Source organism: Hippichthys cyanospilos, chromosome 13 (assembly GCF_059441005.1).
Source record: "Hippichthys cyanospilos isolate Australia breed blue-spotted pipefish chromosome 13, RoL_Hcya_1.0, whole genome shotgun sequence".
In the NCBI taxonomy this organism is placed as follows: Eukaryota; Metazoa; Chordata; class Actinopteri; order Syngnathiformes; family Syngnathidae; genus Hippichthys; species Hippichthys cyanospilos.
The window spans coordinates 5,033,235-5,053,181 of NC_142381.1; the positions used below are offsets into that span (position 1 = coordinate 5,033,235).

The 19,947-nt window shown below is 40.4% G+C and overlaps 1 protein-coding gene across 1 annotated transcript in view; it reads right to left on the minus strand.

The window, feature by feature from the left end:
• Positions 1-10,351, minus strand: part of tenm1 (teneurin transmembrane protein 1) — a 148,118-nt gene extending 137,767 nt beyond the window's left edge. The window contains exon 1 of the mRNA XM_088431226.1: positions 10,030-10,351. The gene's annotated coding sequence lies outside the window, so the exon portion shown is untranslated. The remainder of the gene's footprint in view (positions 1-10,029) is intronic.
• Between the last annotated feature and the right edge of the window lie 9,596 nt (positions 10,352-19,947).

Consider the following 19,947-nt stretch of genomic DNA (forward strand, 5'->3'; position numbering starts at 1 on the left):
ATAGAAAAACACAAGTGCAGCCCTAGAAATGTCTGCTGATGTTGAAATAATTAGCTGTCTTACAGTGGCTTTTCAATATTTCTTCAAAAACAAATTACATCTCCCAAAGCACTCTTCAATATACAGGTCTAGCACAGGAATACTGATGGTTCTTTGAGTGTATATACTTGTATGTAACTAATGTAAGTGCACTGACTCCATTTCTGTGAGCACTTCTTGTGAAGAAATGCTAACAAAATTTGGTGTAAATTCAGGGCTCGTTGGTGACCAACTGACCCACATATGCGGCCAACGCAAGTGCATGAGTTTATGTTTTAATAATCATCTTTTGTCGATCTGTGATCTAAGCGTAAAGAGATGTGAAAAAATAATTGCTGAAAATTTGTGAAAAAAACGCAGCAAGCCAATCCGTCGCCGAATCAATCCGTAGCTGATGGAAAACCCGCTTTTGGAAAGCGCTTCGGAATTTTCGGTGTGGGCTCTATGAGCCAAAGCACCGACTAAAGCGGGTTTACGTCTGTTGCTCAAGGTCAATACAGGTGGTCCTCTAATTTGCGCATTCTTACGAGGCATCACGTCATGAAAGGGGACATTACATCCATGACAAATCCATGCGGTGATGAATTACCCAGCTCTGGAAGAAAAAAACCTCACCAAGTAAGATGCAACAAATTACATGCCCACGGTATGCTGTGAAGGCTTTTATTTTGGACTTTTGAACCAAACCTGCCTACATTAATTAATTGAATATCCATGCATCTATCAATAATCTAGAGCTGCTTATCTTCACTTGAGTCACCAACTACAAACAACCAGCCACGCACCCAAATACACCTAAGGGTAGCGTGTCCAATATACCTGCTATGCATGTTTTTGGAATGTAGGAAGAAGTTGTCTTTCTGGAGTGCCTGGAAAGAACCCACTCAGGCTCGAGGGGGAACATGCAAACTCCATACAGGAAGGCAAAATTGAGCTGTGGGGGTTGGAGTGTGCATCTTCCCCCGTAACTGCGTGGGTTTTCTCCAGGTACTCGTTTCCTCCTCCATTCCAGAAACATCAATGGTAGGTATATGCTCGAAATTGTCCTTAGGTGTGATTGTGAGTGCAAAAGGCTGTTTGACTTTTTGCGCCCCGCAACTGGCGGGCAACCAGCTCAGGGTGTAACTCGCCTAGCCCGAATACAGCTGGGATAGGTTTCAACTATTACATCAACAACTGTTTCCTTGATCCACCACAGGTAATGTGGGGATGAGCACAGTGTCATACTTTATAGCCCATTTCATCAGCCAGATGCAACTAAGGAAGTGATCTTATTCCATGCAAGACAAAATGTAATATTCATGATCTTCAATGATTAATGAATCCCAAGCTGCTGTATTAACCACAGAGCAGTCATATTTGTTTAGCAATGAAATTTGGTAATATTGATAGACTTGTTTTACAATTTACAGGAGAGGAAGAAAAGAACCATGAAGTTTTAACATTTGAAGCTCATCTCAAGAGAGCGCATTAATGGACCTGAACTGTATGAGTATATGAATGTCATTTGAGTTCTAATTTACATTAAATCTATAATTCATCTGTGTGTAATGAACTCCTCTGCGCTCAATTTTAAATAACCACACAAAGTGGACTGCATGCATCACATTACAGTGTTGCCCTTCCCCACCACCGGCGCTCCCCATCCCCCCGCCATTTACTTTTTGCCAGTGTTAACTCTTCTTTGTCCTCTCGCCCGCACGCTCCGCATACACACATATGCAGACTGACTCCTCTTGACAAATTCATGCGGGACTCTGCAATCAATCACTACACAGTTGCGACGATATTGGATCCGTCACAGACTTGATCAACTCTTGTCCGTCCGGAGCAGTCAAAGACAAACGTGCTACTTTAGAGGTGTGATCAAGGCTGACATAGACAACTTTGAGAAGATTTACATTGCAAATCAAATCAGGCTCAAAGTCCATAAGAGGTCAGGCAACAACGATGCACGCGGCGTGGTAGCGATAGTGTAATCATATGCAGAGACCATGAGAATTATGATTTCTCAATCTCCAGCTAACATCTTGAAATTCTGATGTACGAGAAGGCAGGAAGCATGAAAAATCGAATAAGAGAGGCGGAGAATGAGGAAGAGGCCAGCAGAAGCTGTGAAAACGAGTTTCACATTGCTGAATAAATGAGAAGAATAGGCAGGGCAAAGTGGAGGAAACGTTATTAGCTCATCTGAATGATGTCGTACAGCAGCAGGATTTCAGACTTTCACAATGGGGAGAAGGTCCTATTTTCATAACATCTTGGAGATCTTCCCAAAGCGAGCTGCTTTATTTGTTAGCTCTGGCCTTTGCGCATTTCAGTGAAGCTTGTTTGCACACGTTAATCCTGCTCTCAAAACAGGACCGCTCGCACTCAAGCAAGACTTTACCTCTCTGCCTCGGATGCATCAATTTCAAGTTTTAAAGTGCCGGTTCATTTGCATTTTTTTTAAATGCTATGTATCGGTTCAGTCATAGCCTTGATTAAGCAACTTCCTATAAATTTCATAATAATAGAGAATGCCGGATACTGCGTTTGGCAAACTAATGTCCACAAACAATGGCAAACCTGTGGTTCTTAGCAAGATTATCAAGTATGTGACATTTTAATCAACTCAGCAATTCTCTTAATCAGGTTACCGACCTTATCACAGTCCGGAATTAGCCCTTAAAAGTTACTTTTTATGAGATTAAAGGAAATATATAAATTCTAGTCTTCCTCAATGTAGCATTTGATACAACCGTGCAGCATTATAGAATGGTGAACAGGTTGGTAGGACTACAGTTTTAAAATGGCTCAGGTCCAACAGGTCCAACTCAAATCAATCACTGAAACGTCCTTCTACCAGCTGAAAAACATAATAGCGAAGGTTTGCCCATTCCAAGCAGACCTGGAGTTTGAACAGCTGCAGCTCATCCTGAGCACTGCAGCACAGGTTCTCACCAGAATAAAGAACATATAAGTCCTTTTCTAAATTGTTTTTACTCATTCCCGGACAACAAAAGACTGCAATTTTCTGCAAATTGATTATAAACCATGCAATACATTCAAGAAATGATTGTATGAACCCAAACTTGGGCAAAAATAAATAAATCAATCAAAAAATGTTGCTTAGAGTTCAAATCAAAGAATATTTTTTTTCATGCTTTTAAATGTTGAACTTTAATTCATGTGAAGTTCATACTTTGTGTATGTATAGAACGTATTCTCCAAATAATTTTGTCTACCATTACCATGTCTTGCCTTTCATTTTGTTTCTCATTACAAAGGCATGAACATCAGAAGGGAAGAAAGACCGTGTGAGGTTATAGATGCAAATCCAGGCTTTTAGGCTCCTTGGGTATAAATAGTGAGGTGCTCTGTCAACATGTAAAAGGAAAGTAAAAATCTCAAGAGTTGTTAGCATCATGATGGCTCCTCAAACATGACAGGCACCTCAGCCGAGAGATCCCTGAAAAACCCCATTATGTTAAAAACATCTGAAAATACAACAAAATAGCAAGATGTACTATCAAGGGCAGATAGAGGCGGAATGAACTGGGAGTCAGCACGCAACTTTCACAAGTTAAAATACCTGTAATTAACCATTGAAAAAATGCTGGTGCTCTGATTGTATAATTCATGTACAATCATAAATACATAAACCAAATCACATATACTGTGTACTGTATATAACATTTACACGTCACAAATTTACCCAAAGTGTTATACATTCTCTTGTTAAATTTAAACATATACCTTGTTTTAATAATATATGTTTTTAACTCTTTTCGAGCACAGCCATTGATTGACATCTTTTCAGTGCTGATTGATAGTTATTCCAAAAATTGACACCTCGAACATATACACACATTTGCCTGCTGGTGGCTAGCAAAAAACAAAATACACACACACACACACACACACGAAAAAAAAAAAAAAACACAGATAAGCCGCACTGGACTATAAGCCGCAGGGATCAAAACATGAGGAAAAAGTCGCAGCTTATCGTCCGAAAAATATGTTTTTTCTTTTGCTTGGCTAAACTTTTATGTGAAGAGAAACAAAACGTCATTCAGAGATGGTTTTCCTTGACTACTTGTTGTGTAAATGAGTAAAAGTGCTGATCAGCAAACAATGACCGAGCAGTACGGGGACATCCAGAAGTAGCTTTTCTCGAACCTTGTGTCCTCCTATGTGATCATCCGAAGCAATCTGATGTTAAAGAGCCCCCTTTCTACCTTGATTGCTTTCTCCCTCTCAGATCTCAGATAAGATATATTTGGTTTTCAAACTACTTCTAACTAGAAAGCCAAGTTTGTTCTGCGATACTCGCTTTGACTTTGTCACCGATTTTAAGCCATATGCTCATCCCCAAAGGGAAAAAAACAAACAGATCAGACTATGCAAAGTCACACATGCATCGCGCCGCTTTCCCTTGCTGGGCCACAAAGGAATTTGACCACAAATACATCGACACACACAGAGCGAGAAACATCCCCCAAAACCACTTAATCAATATTCCTGACAAGGCAAAGCCTTATTCAACACAATTGATATTCCTCCTCTTTCCCAAGATAAATACATGTCACTGTCCTCCTCGCAGGCCTAAAAGGCTGTTCACACTAACCCGTTTTGCAAATAAAGCTTTACATCAAGACTGACAAGCGCCTAAGCTCTCTGCATCAGCCACTACTCGCTAAAAATCCTGTTTCAATAATGCATTTGCCTGCTAAAACCTCCACTTCTCAAAGATAAGCAAAGTGGCGGCATTACAGAAGCAGAATTAATTGATAAATCAATGCCAGAAATTGGATTCAGTTGTTAGCAAGTAAGACAGTACTTCCTGCATAGCTCCTTAATTAAGTCGTTGATTATGGGGAAATAAGTGCGCTGAAGAGGAGTTGCTGAAAGGATCTACTATGACTATTAAGCAGCATAAGAGATTAATTTCTGAATACCCGGGGAACGCTCTTCCATCATTGCCTTACATTGTAAGGTTTGCCATCCGAAAAATAGAAAAATATGATCCGGAAGAAAGATTTTTCTGACGTGGCTCATCTGAAAAGCCTTACTGCTCCCTGTAGATTCTTATCCCTGAACTCTGTAGTTGTATCCACGACAGAATGTTAGCCGGACGGATTGAATGCTGCGGCCTTGAACAGGCGAGTGCCTCCTAATGACGTGTGGAGCGCGTTCCCAATGGCAAATAAACTCATTTAAGCGCATGTAGGTGGTAAAACAAGGTTGAGATAGACTTTTTGCCATACCATATACTAAAAACTTTATCAACAACTTGGCTCACATACTTGAAAAAACAGCCCATAATTCACGATGGATCAAGACTCATTTTGAAATAAATCTCCACACCAGAAAATAAACACATGCTGGAGAATTTCATGAACATGATTGTACTTTATGTATGTCTACAACAAGACCTCCAACAGTGAAACATCAAGCACTGTTTGGGTGCCATTCATCTTTTCCATGAATTAATAATTCATGATAATCTAGCAAAAGTGAAGCCATGAATATACACATGAGGCTATTTACCACTCAGCAGCAAATAAATGAACTTGTTTAGAGGAGAGAATGTAGAGCATATAATCAGTGTTTAATGTTGTGAGTAAACAAGTAGTTTGTCTAAGTAAATCACTTCATGATCATGTAACAGTTACACGTATAAATTAGTCAGATTAATAAATTATAAAACGAGTTGCAAAATTTGATGAATGACCTGTTCTTTAATGGCTTAAGTGGTCAGCTTCCTTGTAGCTAATCATTTAATCAAGAATGTTTAAAATTGGCTTTCTTTGTCAAGGATCATTTTCAGACAAGCAAGATTTAAAGACTTTTTTTTTTTTTTTTAATGGCGTAGGGGGGGTTAGCCTTCCTTCCTCAATAATGTGCTTTAACCTGAAGGTGAATTTCTGGTCTCTCCATAAATGCTGTCTGGAACACACTTAATCGTGTCCTTTGTATCAACAAGACAAATATAATGGATTTTGACTTAATTGTTTTGACAACAATGCCAAGATTTGCAGGCCGAGGTGAAGGACAATTTACGTGGTGATAAATCTCCGAAGAAACAAACATTGATTTTCCTTCCTCTAAAATTGTCCACTGACTTGATTAATAAAAATTTCACAGTGAGGAATGTGTCCCTGTAGGTGGACATGTGCTTTCTGCGTGTGTGTGTGTGTGCGTGTGTGTGTTGGAGTATGATAGCAAAGCTTTAGAGCGTGTGCAATTAATGTGAATTTTTGCACAACTCTTAGAGGTATTGCGGCTTCAACGCTCCAAAACAAACAAATATGCCTCCAATAACCCAATCTTTGCATTATGTTCAGAGAGAAATTAAATGGAAAAATCCACAATATGTCACAATCCACTAGAGACAAATTAAGCACTCAGAAATGACTGCAGCCTCCTTCTTGACAGCTTTTCTGTCTCAGCCCGCGAGCTAGCCACGCCGCTCTTCACATGCTAAAAGACGCGCACACACACACACACACCACTCCTCTTGACAAATTAATCTCATATTTTAAAGAAAGGTGGAGTGGCTTGACCAGTAAGCCTCTTGAGGCTCTGATCCTTCAGTCCTTAGACCAGAGACACAGGGCGTAGGTACAGGAGTGTGAAGGAAAACTGCAATTGTATTTTCACAATGCAATTCTCATATAACATTCTGCCTCTTGTTAAAGCACGTATAGTTCCTGACTTTTGCCCACAGCCCAATGGAGGAACACAAGAGGGAATAAAGAGCTGGAGATGCCAGTTGAGACAAAGCCAAAAACTTAAAAGAAGATTGCCTCCGGCATACATGCTACAAGCCGCCTGTGTGTGCGTACGCGTGTGCGTGCATGTGTGTGCGCACGTCTTTGTTTGCATGTGTATGAAATTGCATGCACAAAGTGAAGATGAATTTGGTTTTGATTGTGCTGTTGTTTTCTCTTTCAATTCTACTTTTAGGTTCGGCATAAAAGTAAAGCATGCTGTGTCATTATGCTGTACTGTGTGAAAGAGCATTGTCAAACATAAATGGGAAGCAAACTTACAGTCACGTTTTACAGTGGTGTAAATCTAAAGTCATTCTCGATATAATCAACGGTTTTAGTGGAAAAATGGATGTTGTGTACTGCTCTGCTGTAAATCTTGAGTCTGCAAACAAGCATAGAGTCCTGAAATTGGTATAGAGTAAATGAGAGATATCTTTCACATTTTACAAATATTATTTTTAAACTGCATAAGCGTTAAACCTTGTGACTCTCAAGGTGTAAGAATTTTTAGCTTTTAGGATAATGAACCTACTTACAATGTTAAATGCCGCCATTGAACATGTAAAGGGTGCCATTACTGTCTTCGGGTTCTAGTCTTGTCTTTTTTTATTTTATTTATTCATTTTCTTATTTTTTGTAGCGTTGGTATTTTTTTACCGCGAGGGTCAATGATTCCCAGGTGATATATATTTATATTGACGATAGCGCAGGATTACATTTCAGCAAAGAGCGAAATTTGTGTGGCCGTGTAAATTGTTCAAGTGTGTGCATCAAAATGTAATGGTCTTGTCATCTCATTTCTCAAGATGCAAGGGTTCCGCTACTCTGAAATGATCACCAGCGTGGCAAACATTTTAGCTTTCCGAGCAATTACATTCTTATCATATATGATGGACATGCAGAGAGAGGAGTGGGTGGTAAAATGTCACACTGGGCTTCAAATTGCTTCTTAGTACTGCGGTGAGTGTAGTGCTCTGAGCAGTACTATGTGTGTTATGTTATGAACATCCCCCTGTGCCTCTCACATTGTCCTTTCACTAATTCATGACCTCAAATTTATTAAGGAAAAGTCGTTTGGCAGCAGCATTGTGGGGCAGAGAGAAACATCTAAGCAATTCCACCGGAGAGCAGAGCATTTCAGTGCCATGGGCAACAGCATTCCAGGAAAGAAAATTTATTAATAATGCAGAGCTGGATAACAAAAAAGAACACCCCCCACTCGCAGCACCTTGCTGTTTGGTAGTGCCGTGCAACACAAAAGAAAATACAGTTTCCTTCAAATCTCAGGCGCGCAAATATCGCAAAGACTTTTAGAGTCTTCTCCACATGGGAGAACGGGAAATGTTGAGATGCAAAACTTAACCTAGCAGTGGTTGTGTCGCACTGGAATTATGATGGGACTCTTATACATGGAAATGACTCTGCATGCTTCTTCAAATTACCACAGCGCCATATGCGTGAGCGCTCTTGCAACAGGACTGAAAATTAAAAAATGAGAGAGCAACAGCTGAAGGAGAGCGTTTGTATCGGCGCACCGCTGGCCTCCAACCGCTTGCCGAGGAGTCAACTGGCTTAAGTTGATATGATTGAAAGTGTAAGGCCGAATGTTGGATGGATTGATTAGCCATGTTGGATGACTGACATTAATTCCAATGCCTTATCAGTGGTATATGCGGGGTGTGTAATTGCTAGCGTGACATTTCAATTCAAAGACCCGCCATAATGGGTGTGGCATTTAAGACGTGCTCTTAATCACCAGTAATAGGGACTAAAGTGAAAATCATCCATATGTAGAGAGGACACACACATCAACACACATTATTACTAGGTGTGTGTGTGTGTGTGTGTGTGTGTGACGGAGCGCTTGAGCACGTGTGAGTTCCAGGTTGTGTGTGGGAGTGTGTGAGAAAGGGTTTGCAGCATGTGTATGTGTATAGTCGCTAACCCTCATGCACAGATGCTCTGTTAATAAAAAAAAAATCAAAATTAAAAAAAAAAAAAGGAGCCAAGACAGACGGTCTTTTTTCACTATCAATACAGGCACACGCCGAGAAAAAATAAAGAACGGTGATCGTCTCACAACAAACAGCTTCAGGTAGAGCAGTGTGACATCACATTTAATGTATAATTGGTTTTAAAAATGACTGAGTAAAACAGACTGTATAATTGTATGAAATAATTGTACTATTTTCTGCCTGAATTGTAATTGTTGTTTCAAAAAGAGTATATTGCGATAATTTGAAGTTTCTGCTTAATCGCATTTGCATTTACAAATGAAAAATATGAAATTGCCTTTAGAACATTGTTAAATAAAGCATGATGAACAAATTCCATATTAAAATTGTTTTTGTCTTCTACACGTAGCCAATGTGTGCTCATTTATTTCGGCACAAACTGTCTTCAGTGGTCTACTGCAAGCAATTATAGTGTGAGGAAGAGAGAAGGTATAATTTGAATCCATCAGAGCATATCCAAACTTGTGCAAATTATGGCAGCTTCATAATAATTATGATTTATCCGACTGTATTTTTGCTGCCCTTAATTATTCGCCCTCATTCATTTTAAAGTCACCCAATGGGGGAAAATAAATATGCAGCTCAATAAGGAAATCTAGAGTGGGGCTGGCACAGCCCTCTGTATTCCGAATGTTACTGTTTTACAGGAGCCTCATACAAAATTCTTCACTCTGCTTTGCCTTCTGGACCTGTGCCATCTAGCGATGAACGTGGCTCTTCAGTCAAATGATGACACTTTTGCATTGTATAATATGGGTCAAAAATGTGCCGTTTCAGCTAGTGGGCTGCAGGTATTGGAACAGATAGAAAAATCTAAACCCTGTGGACCCAAAGTGGCCCTGTTGGCATCATTAAGCTACCTTGGAGCTGATGTTGATGGAGTGGCACCAGCTCAAGGCTACTTGTGGACCGAAGCCACCGTGGCACTTCGCAAACATGAGGCAGCCCAGTCGTCAGCGTTTGTGGCGTTTATCTCCTAGTCATGCTTCTTATGTGTACATCGAGAGGTGCTTAGAGCATTAGCACGCGCCCATGTAGCCCAGCGCTGTCCCTTCCATGCACCGCACACTACAGCACGCATCCTAAGAACAGCTGATGATCATTTCCTGTGAACTCACGTTGTCCCAGCAGCCGAGCCGCCGTCAGCCAAGCAACAGTGCTGACAACCGGTCACACGCCGTGCGCGAGTCCACTAAAGGCCAGAACAGGACGCTTACCTTCCCGACGTGCAGCAGCCATTCCCGTTCGCTCCGAATCCACGCTTAAGATCCAAATGCGGAGCAATCCCCCTGTACAATCGGAACCTCGTGACGTTGTTCCTCTGCTAAACGTGACTGAGACACCTCGCTGCGCTCATCGGAGTCTGCCGGCGCGCCTTCGATGTTGGGGCTGCCTCGGACCAGATCTCTGCAGAGAGGAAGGAAGGGAATCTGTTGGCAGGAAGTGTTATGAAAGCCAGGTTTAGCAGTGCGGTGGCAGGAGGGAGCACGGCAAGCTGCGATTAGCTGCACTTGAACCCGACGAGACTCACTGGTGTTGCTGATGCTGCCGAGGCTCCTTGCCGCTATAACAGCATCCGTGGATCATACCACCGCACCGCGGATAAGGGGGTGTGGCACACACCGCTTTACTCTTTAGCGTGATGCCACACATTACGCTCCAATTTAAAGCTCAACGTTTCATTGTAGGGGCACGGTGACTTGTCGCCGGGACGGTGCCCTCAACTGTGCTCTTCTTTTTTTAAAATATATCCCCCTTGACACATTTTTGACCCATAAAAAGATACAAATTTCATTCACCAACAAGTCCAATAATTAGCCCTACGGGGTGCATTAGTGTCAATTATACAGAAATGGGCTCCCCTGAATCTGACAGAGCAGCACACTACCTCATTAGTAAGCTATTTATGGTCATGCACAGGCACATTTTTTCAGTGATCAAAAGTAGCTTACACACAGCACAATTTGACATTATGGCGCTTTTTCAAAGATAATGAATTGAGCTCGACAGACGAGGGCCACGTAAAGACATGTTTTCCTTTGCTAAATCAAGTGCTTAATGACTCTGACCTGCGTGCTCCATATGTGTTGCTGTCATGTGGGTATTTGAAGCTAACAGAGGCTTCTACAAACGACTTGTGAATGACAGGTGTCCTAATGATGCAGTTTATTATTTCCCCTAAGCCCAGCACGCGAGGGGCTACAAACAACCATTCTGACAGCTGCTTCCATCTATCTGTCTTTCAGCCTGTCTCACCATATCCCCAAAACACCACAGCAGCATGCATCTTTTATCAAGATTGGTTCTGGCACTTTCCTGCAGTTTCATCACTGATTCTGAAAATTGAGGCTGCATTCTGGCACTATCTTGCAGAGCGCTAAATGGAGCACACGGACCTGGCGGGAGCAGAAGGTACCGTTTGAAAAATACAGTAAAAGCTGCTTTGTACCACATTGTATCCAGTGCGTCATTTGGGTATGGGCTGTCAATATGTGGCTGCCAGGCCCGGTTGCTGCTGAGACTGTTAAAAAAATACTGGAGGATTTTGATGAGAAGCCCAAAGACCTTGAGAGTTTCTGTGCTCGTCCTAATGGCACGAACATTACACCTCAACAGCTAGACGAACATTGTCTGTGAGAGCCGAACCCCATGAGGCCGACACATCTCACTGAGGCATCTCCTTGACAACCAGCTCATTGCTGAGATTTGAAATGTCACAATGTTTAACTGTGATTTTTCTTTTTTTTTTCCGCCTCCAACCATTGTGTTTCACTTAAGAGAGCCTGAGAGAAGTGGACTGGCCTTGTTTTGAAAGAAACGCTACCATCACAGTGCATATTAATGCATAAAGCATTTAAATTAGTGATGAAAGTTTTACTTTTTGGCCGTAGGGTTTGGAAACAACAGCTGGTGTCAACTTGGATTGGCTTTCATGGAAAAGAAAGTTGACATTTTAGTCTCATTAGCGACCTGATATGGTATGCATTGGATGCTCTGAAGGGCTGCTTTTGCTACATTTTATAGACGTAATGCCAGTTGTATTATAGCAAATGCCATCAGATTATACTGTAAATTGGATCAGATTGGATGAAATAATAAAGGACTTCCTCATATGGTTAAAAAAACATGTCAGCGGCAACAAATAGGAGCGGCCCATCTCCATAAGACCATGTTTGCTGAGCCAATTATCCCTGCCCTATTTGGATGACACGGAAGCACAGCTGAGTGGGATGTGGCGCACAGAGGTGGATTTAGAGCTGCTACTCCATGAAAGTGATTTGAGGGCGAAGAGAAAGCTACCCGTGATGTTGTGAATGCTAAAATGGAGAGTCTAGTGAGAATAAGTTTGATGGGAAGTTGTCCACGCCTGTCCTCTCGGATACACCCCCACCACAAAGTAAGCATCTTATGCCGTGTGGCACATCTGTGAAAGCTTAAATCCCAAATTATTCATACCCAGGCCAAATTTTTAGTTGGAGTGATCTTTTTTTTCTTCTTCTGAATAAGTAGGCTACCTTTCAGCTGGAACTGACTCAAGAAAATGAAGAAAAAAAAAAACACTATAAATACATTTTGATCATTCTGAGGAAATAACATTAATCCACCCAAATCTGTAAATCTGTAAATGTTGCGGCCTTAAATCACTCTGTCTGCCCTGAACTCATCCAACAATAATTCACAAATCCTACAACAATATCATTGATTGATGAATATGTTTGTCACTCAAAGTAATATTATACATTATGAGTATGGCAGTGTGAATAGGTTTTTTCCATCGCATTTCTATCACTTGTATCGTCTCCTCATAAGAATATTTTGACCTTCACCTTCAGAGGATTGTCTCATTCCTTGTGGAGTGCCCCTTTAACAAGCATGTTATTTATTTATTTATTTATTTTTTGTGAAAACACAAGGCAGATGGGTGACTCGTTTGCATGCAGGATGGTCATTCCCCTGCCACGTAAGATAATAAAGCACAGGAACATTATTGTGACAACCGCAAGGGAAATAGGGGAACGCCATCCAAAGACAATAATCCTAATATATATATATATTGGGAGTAGTCTCAGGATTCAGGGTACAAGGTACAGGTACAGGGTATAAACCGATTTCACCTGAAGGAAATGAAGTTATTAGGTCTCCCTCTTGCCGTGATAACAACTTCCCCCATGGGAAGTCTTTGTGTCTATGGGAAATGTTGTTCATTGATCCAGAAGAATGTTAGTCAGGTCAGAGGTCACGGATGTTGAATGAGAGGAACCGACTAGCCATCTTTGACCTCATCCATCACAAAGGCATTGTATGGAGTTGAGGTCAAATCTCTCACATTCAGGAGTGAAGAACTGTGTCTTGATACTTTTGTCCATTTGGTGTTTACCGTTGTGCTGCTTAATATCAGATTAAGTATGCCGTGCTACATCACTTCACAGCTTGAGGCCTTTTAAATGTTCATTATTTAGTTGTTCGGCTGCAAACCGTTTTTCTTTCCAGAACTCCTTGTCCCTTGTAGGCTGTAACACATTGGCCATTGATCAGTGCTAGAACACAGGGTGATTTTGGCTTGCTTTATTAGATACTAACAATTATCCTTTCAGTAATTTGCAGCAATTCCCTCTTGTTAAGTTCTGCTTTATTTCAGGTTTGGTCTCCCACCACCTTCGCCTTATTGCTGTGAAAACTCTCCTCTTATTATCAAACATTTATATTTTCTCCTTGTCTCTGTTGCATTCTCCCTATACACTGTACATGTAATTTGGATGGATGGACGGATGGATAGATGGATGGATGGATGGATGGATGGATGGATGGATGGATGGATGGATGGATAGATAGATAGATAGATAGATAGATAGATAGATAGATAGATAGATAGATAGATAGATAGATAGATAGATAGATAGATAGATAGATAGATAGATAGAGATAAAATATTGAAAATAATGTCACTTCACTTAAATTCATCATATAAAAAAATCACAAATTAAATGTTATTACTTGAATTGCTACTCTATACCTTCTTCTGCACCCCCGTATGCAGTATTAATTCATTTGTCCATCCATTTTTTTGGCTGCTTGTCCTCACAAGTGTCGCAGGCCTGCTGCTGTCTATCCCAGCTGTCTTTGGGCAATATTCGGGTTCACAAACACATCCAAGGGCAATTTTGAGTGTCCGATATACCTACCATGCAAACCGGCATCACTGAAAAAACCCAGTCGGGCACGGGGAGATCAAACAAACTCCACACAGGAAGGCCAGAGCCGGAATCTCTGGTTTCTCACTCTAGCATGAACCTAGCTGATATTCGGATCCATTCCACCAGCACTGTCAAAGTCTGTCCTTTTGTTCTTTCTTCAGGACGAGAAAAAAAGCAGGCAGAGGTGGCTACAGAATAACCGTGAACAGATAGAATCATACTGCAGATATGATGTGAAATGATTTCAAAGCGTTGGTATTCCCCTTCAAGATATTCTTTCATAATTAGTCATTCCCTGAAAGGCCATGACGTTCATAAATTCAACAATCCACATGTATAAACTGTGGCAGATTTGAGATACAGCAATATTTTAGGGAGCAATGGCGTGACATTCAATAGCTGGTGATGTGTGAGTGCAGATTAAAGCCCGAGAGGACACAATAAGCAGCAGACGAGGACATCATTGCGCCAAAGAACGGCTCCAAGGGTGCCATACTGCAGTTATTGATTCATAAGGCATATCTTTATCCTTACAGTATTCATGAAAGTGAAGGGAACATCAAGGGAGTCAAGTCAAGTGCTGGAACCAAGGCTTTGTTCTTGACACATGCGCACACGCTTTGGTCCCAAAATCAGGGCTTTCTACTTCGGACTCCTAAAATCTGGGGACTATTGCAATACACATCAAAGTGTGTGATGTGTATGTTTTGGGGGTGGTGGTGGGCGGGGGCTTTTGTATCAAGTGCCTGTGGTGTTGAGTGCTTTCCTCAATGCAGCAAAAAGCCCTCAGAGAGCGAATGCCACCCAAAAGCTTGGGTACTTCTACTTTTATCATGCTACACTTTTTTGCTCTTGCTGCCCTGCTTACCTGTGACAGGAGCGCTTTTCAAACACACCTCATTGCATTTCAAACGCCACCAACTCCCACCCGTATCTGCAACACACCCAAGCTTAAGTACGCAGCTGTCAGCTGCCCAAATACTGTATATCTCCCTGCTTTCTCTCCCACTCCTTTCAAACCAACTCCTTCGCAACTTTGAATAGTTAAGAAAATATTTTATGCATTCCTCAGCTGCCCACACACCGGCATAGCTTATAAACGACATATTGAACCTGCTTTTTGCTGACATCATACCACATGCATATTACACATTTTCAATTGTCCGTGTATGCAGCCATCTTTAACACATTTGCTCTTCTCTTACACATTTAACGAAGACGTGCGTAACGATCTTGTAGTTCAAAATAATAACATCACATCCGTTGTTTTGTAATGTCTTCGGGGAACACGTATACGAATTATGCAAATATAATACTCTGTAAAAGTAAGGCATGCCAAAGGCCATGGTGGCTGCAGTATACCAGTCTTGAGTGAATTAATCGCACGGTCCGCCTACACACCTAAGCATTTGTCAGAGACAGAGAGGACACAGTGAATGAATTTGCATTTGTTTGAAGACGTATTATTAATTCATGCCAATGAGACTTTGCATAAGGGAGTAAGTTTGAAAGGATTAAAAAGACCCAGTAAGCACAGCCACTGTTTGATCTTGTTTTGGCTTCATACTCCTGCTCCGCTTGTGGAAACTACATTACTGTCCAAGCATCTTTGACTGTAGATGGCCCATATTGGCTGCCCGTGACAACAACAGGTCGTTGAGCGTGGGCCTATCTTATTTAATCAGCATGTGTCGAGCTAAATAACAAGCTATTATTAGTGGCCGCCCGGCGGCTGCTGTTCACGTTCGCAAACAGCCAGTCCTAAAGGTCAAACACTGATAATGAGTAGAGTGAAAGCGCAATTCCTAATTAGAAGTGAATGTAAAATTTGAATGGGGAATTAGGCTGCTATGTGTATGCAAGAGATGCTAAACGTGCATTTGAAAAGTCATTCCCGCCGTACTTAGACCTAACTGTGTTTCGCTAAGTGTCTGTGCGTGTGCGCGCAGGTGTGTGAATGTGTGCGTTCCTCATAAGCAATGCTTGGTCCGTCTTGTATTTACTGTACTTTGGCACAGCTATCTCTGTGTAGGGGAGTGGGTGGCAAATGTAAATATAATGGTCACAGCATTATCAGTAAGCGCACAAACAAACACAAGCTTGGAGTATCTTTGCTCCCGATAGCAGAGAGGTGTCTTGGTTTGTATTGCCAAGTAAAAAGAAGCGTGCCGTAGAAGATTAAGCACTGTAAATTAACACATTACCGGTGGCAAAAGAGTGCCCTTGGTGCGTCCTGGAATCCCGCTTCAAACATGTCCCTGCAATGTTGTCGATTCAAATCGCTCTTGCAACATATCCGGTAAATACAAATCCCATTTGTCATCCACTTTCAATATGATCTTAAAAAGCATACATTGCATACTGAATAAAGTAGTCATTTTTCAAGTGCAGGCCTGTGCTGAAACACCGGGGACAGTGAGCATTTATGTTGCTTTTGTGCTTGAGCATTATGCTTCATCCCCACCTGCTCAAGGGGCGCTGTTGTAGTGCTACAGTATTTCCATGGAGGCTAGTGGAGCATAAAAGTGCCCTTCTGAAACCGCAGCTCCAAACTCAACGCTGAAAATCTTGATACCTCTGTCCATGGTGCTGAAAAATGCAGGCGAAAGTCCACCAATGTTAGTAGTATGCCACTTCCATATGAATTCCCAGCTGGTTTTGATTATGCAATGTGGTTAAAAGGAAGGAGTGCTGAAATTTAACACACTCAAGGAAGACTGCATGCGTGCGAGAATCACTCTTAGCACTGTAAGCATGTGTATTTTATGGTCAATCCAGATGAAAGGATTTGTACTATAGAAACAATATTTTGACAGTAAATGTATTGTGATAGCAAAAGTAACTTTTTTTTTAATAATAAAGTGTACAGAAGCATGGAACAGCTAATGTGGAGGATTTTTTATTTTCTTCTTTTTCACTGGCTAACTCGTTTAAACATACATGCAACTGCAGTCAAAACTGCTTGTAGAGTAAAAATAATACAATACAATGCATCGTTAATTTTATAGAGCTTTCACAATCGCTAAAGCTGTAAAAAAAAAAGCACTTTAAAGAGCATTAAAACAATAACAATAATAGAACCTAACACGTCAAACCTTGATAATACAGTCATAACTGTAAACAAATAAATACATGCTAAAACCTGCATTTACTTGAGCATGTGCAAGTTGTAAACAAAAACATATTTTTTAAGCGCTTGGCCTATTTTACCACAACACCTTTGAAAAGCCACTTAGCAGATATTGTTTGTTCGTCATTTGTATGGGCTCATTATTTTATCAGTTATGCATTTTTCCCCATAAGGCAATGGGGTTTGCAGATAAACATGTCAATACGAATGGAATTATGGGGACAAAAAGCTGTGTTGTTAACGTTTAGCCAACAAACTACAAACAAACTACAAAACATTGAAATATATTTGCAACTAAGTGTAGTCATTTTGCAGGTACATTTCAACATATCAGAAACACGCTGGTTCGTTCATTTGAGTTTGCTTGTCAAAAATTTGGAACCCACAAGAGCAGCTCTTCGTTTCTGTAAGTATAATTGAATTTTTCTGACATTACAACATCATTCTTGTAGCTTTGTGACTTGACTATCGTTTGTTGTTTGTTTGTTTTTTCCACTTTGACCCTATAGCCTATACAGTAAAAGTCATTCACCTTGAATGTGTATCTACGTTTGTGTGGTTGTGTTTATATGAATAAAAAAAAACATGACTTTTCACCTCTTTTCATTCCCTACATACTAAGAAATCGAAATACAAGTGTACAAAGAGAAGACCATGATTGTGACTGTGGCACGCTGTAACAACATGTGGATTTCATCATTGATTTTCTCTGACATGGCACAATTGCTGTGAGCATAAGCACACATCTGGTACTGCAGATAACTATGCTGGTAAAGAATAATCTTTTCATGAATGAACAGCACCCATAAAGTAAATCATGTTTACTGTGTCAATAACAGCCCGCACACATCAAATACAGCAGATCTCCTATTAGTTGTCAGAACCATTCATTTCTCTCATGTGTGCCAAATGGTGAACGTGGCATCCCTTATTCAAGATCCCACAGAAATGTATAGATATCATACATGTACACTATGTTTAATCCGTTATTTTCTCATTAAGTGAACATAATAATGTCATATGTTTGAAGGTCGATGCGAGATACAACATTGAAGCGGCTTTATTGAGAGTAATTATTGCCTGTTGAAAGTGGATTTTAACCAGACTGACTTGAGATCATTGAGTGAAATAAAAACATTCAAGGCAATGTTTTCTATCGACTTCATGCATTATTCTTTTATTACTGTATGCCGTTGCGGGCCACAGTGCCTGATTGCATCACTGTGAGAGCTCTGCTGTGACTGCCCTTGGCTTGAAATCAGAGTCTATTGCAGTCATTCGCGCCAATACCTCAAGATTCTTCAAAGCAATTGAAATAAGGAATAATCATTCCACCGGTATTTTACATTGTGCTCATAAATGTTACAGCTAGGCTGTTTATGATTATAAATAATTCTATAATATTGAAATAGAGCATTACATAAAAATTTAACAATGGAAAATATATTATCCATAATGATTATGTTATTGCTTTTCTCCTCGTAAGATTTAATCTCTACAAGAATTATGTAATACTATAATTATTTAACCAGAATGCTATTCTGTTAAGGTGAAATACTGTGAAAGATATTTTTTAAGGGATTGACTTAGAAACATCTAAGTTATTGTTATTTATTTCAATATATGCTGACTTTTAAAAATGGATGACAAATTACATTGTAACAGGTCAACACATTCTGTAAAAATTGTGCTGTACTATTAAATTGAGTTTTCTCACTAGTTACAAGTTATTGATTTTTCTTTTGGGCTGCATAAATCAGCTAAAAAAATAATCAATCAAAAATATATGTTCATGAAATCCTGGGATTTTATATTGTGTGATATAAACTTACAAACAAGTGAATCTCGTCACCAATAACCACGGGGGAATAAGGACCCCAATCAGACACACACTAGATTTCAGATATTAAAAAAAAGTTTATAAACAAAAGCGCACTACAAGCGTGGGACCAAGAAATCCAAAAAGTTACAAACAACATCACAAAGTGTAAACAAAAGACAGCCAAAAAATGTCTGGATGCTTGAGTTAAAGTAAACGCAAGGCAACGAGGGAGCGGAGTCCGCAGGAAGATGACTGAAACACAAACAACAAAAATAGCCAATGAGGGTGCAAAAGGCAAAATACAAACCAAAAATACTCTCGAGGGAGGGTAACTTGGGAACAGAAAGCTGGGGGCTTCACGAGTTATCTCAAAGATTCTCGAAGGAATAACCCAGCATTGTCCACACGCCCAAATAATATGCTTGCTATCTAATTTATTATTTGGTGCCTTGAGTGATCTAATGATATCACAAGCATTTTGTAATCACATTTTCTTCACAGCCTATATTCCACTTGCAATCAACGCATTGTGGAAGATAAACACACTGCATGTGTTATTTGTCTGTAACCCAATACAAACTTTGTCAGGATTTTGAAATAATAACTGGATGATTTATTGGTGGTGCATTCCACATTCATCTACCACGAATAAATGCTGCACAAAAAAAATAAAAAAAACTCCATCCAAGCCAAGCTTAATGGGACATAGAAGAGGTGTGTGTATGTGTGTGTGTGTCTGCATGTGTGTTTGTGGAGGAGGTGGTGGGATAAGAGCTTCAAAACACATCAATTGATAATGCTGTGGATTTAAATGATGCATGTGTCAATGTGGGAAGTACAGGCTTGATCCAGGAAGCATCAATGGTCCCAAGGGTGTCAGAGTGCACTGTGCTTCCCATCCCTGATTGGTCATTAGTTGGCAAGGTGTGAAACGCTGCCATATTAACGCTTTCACACACAGCCTGTTAGTGGGATGAAAGCTTAATGT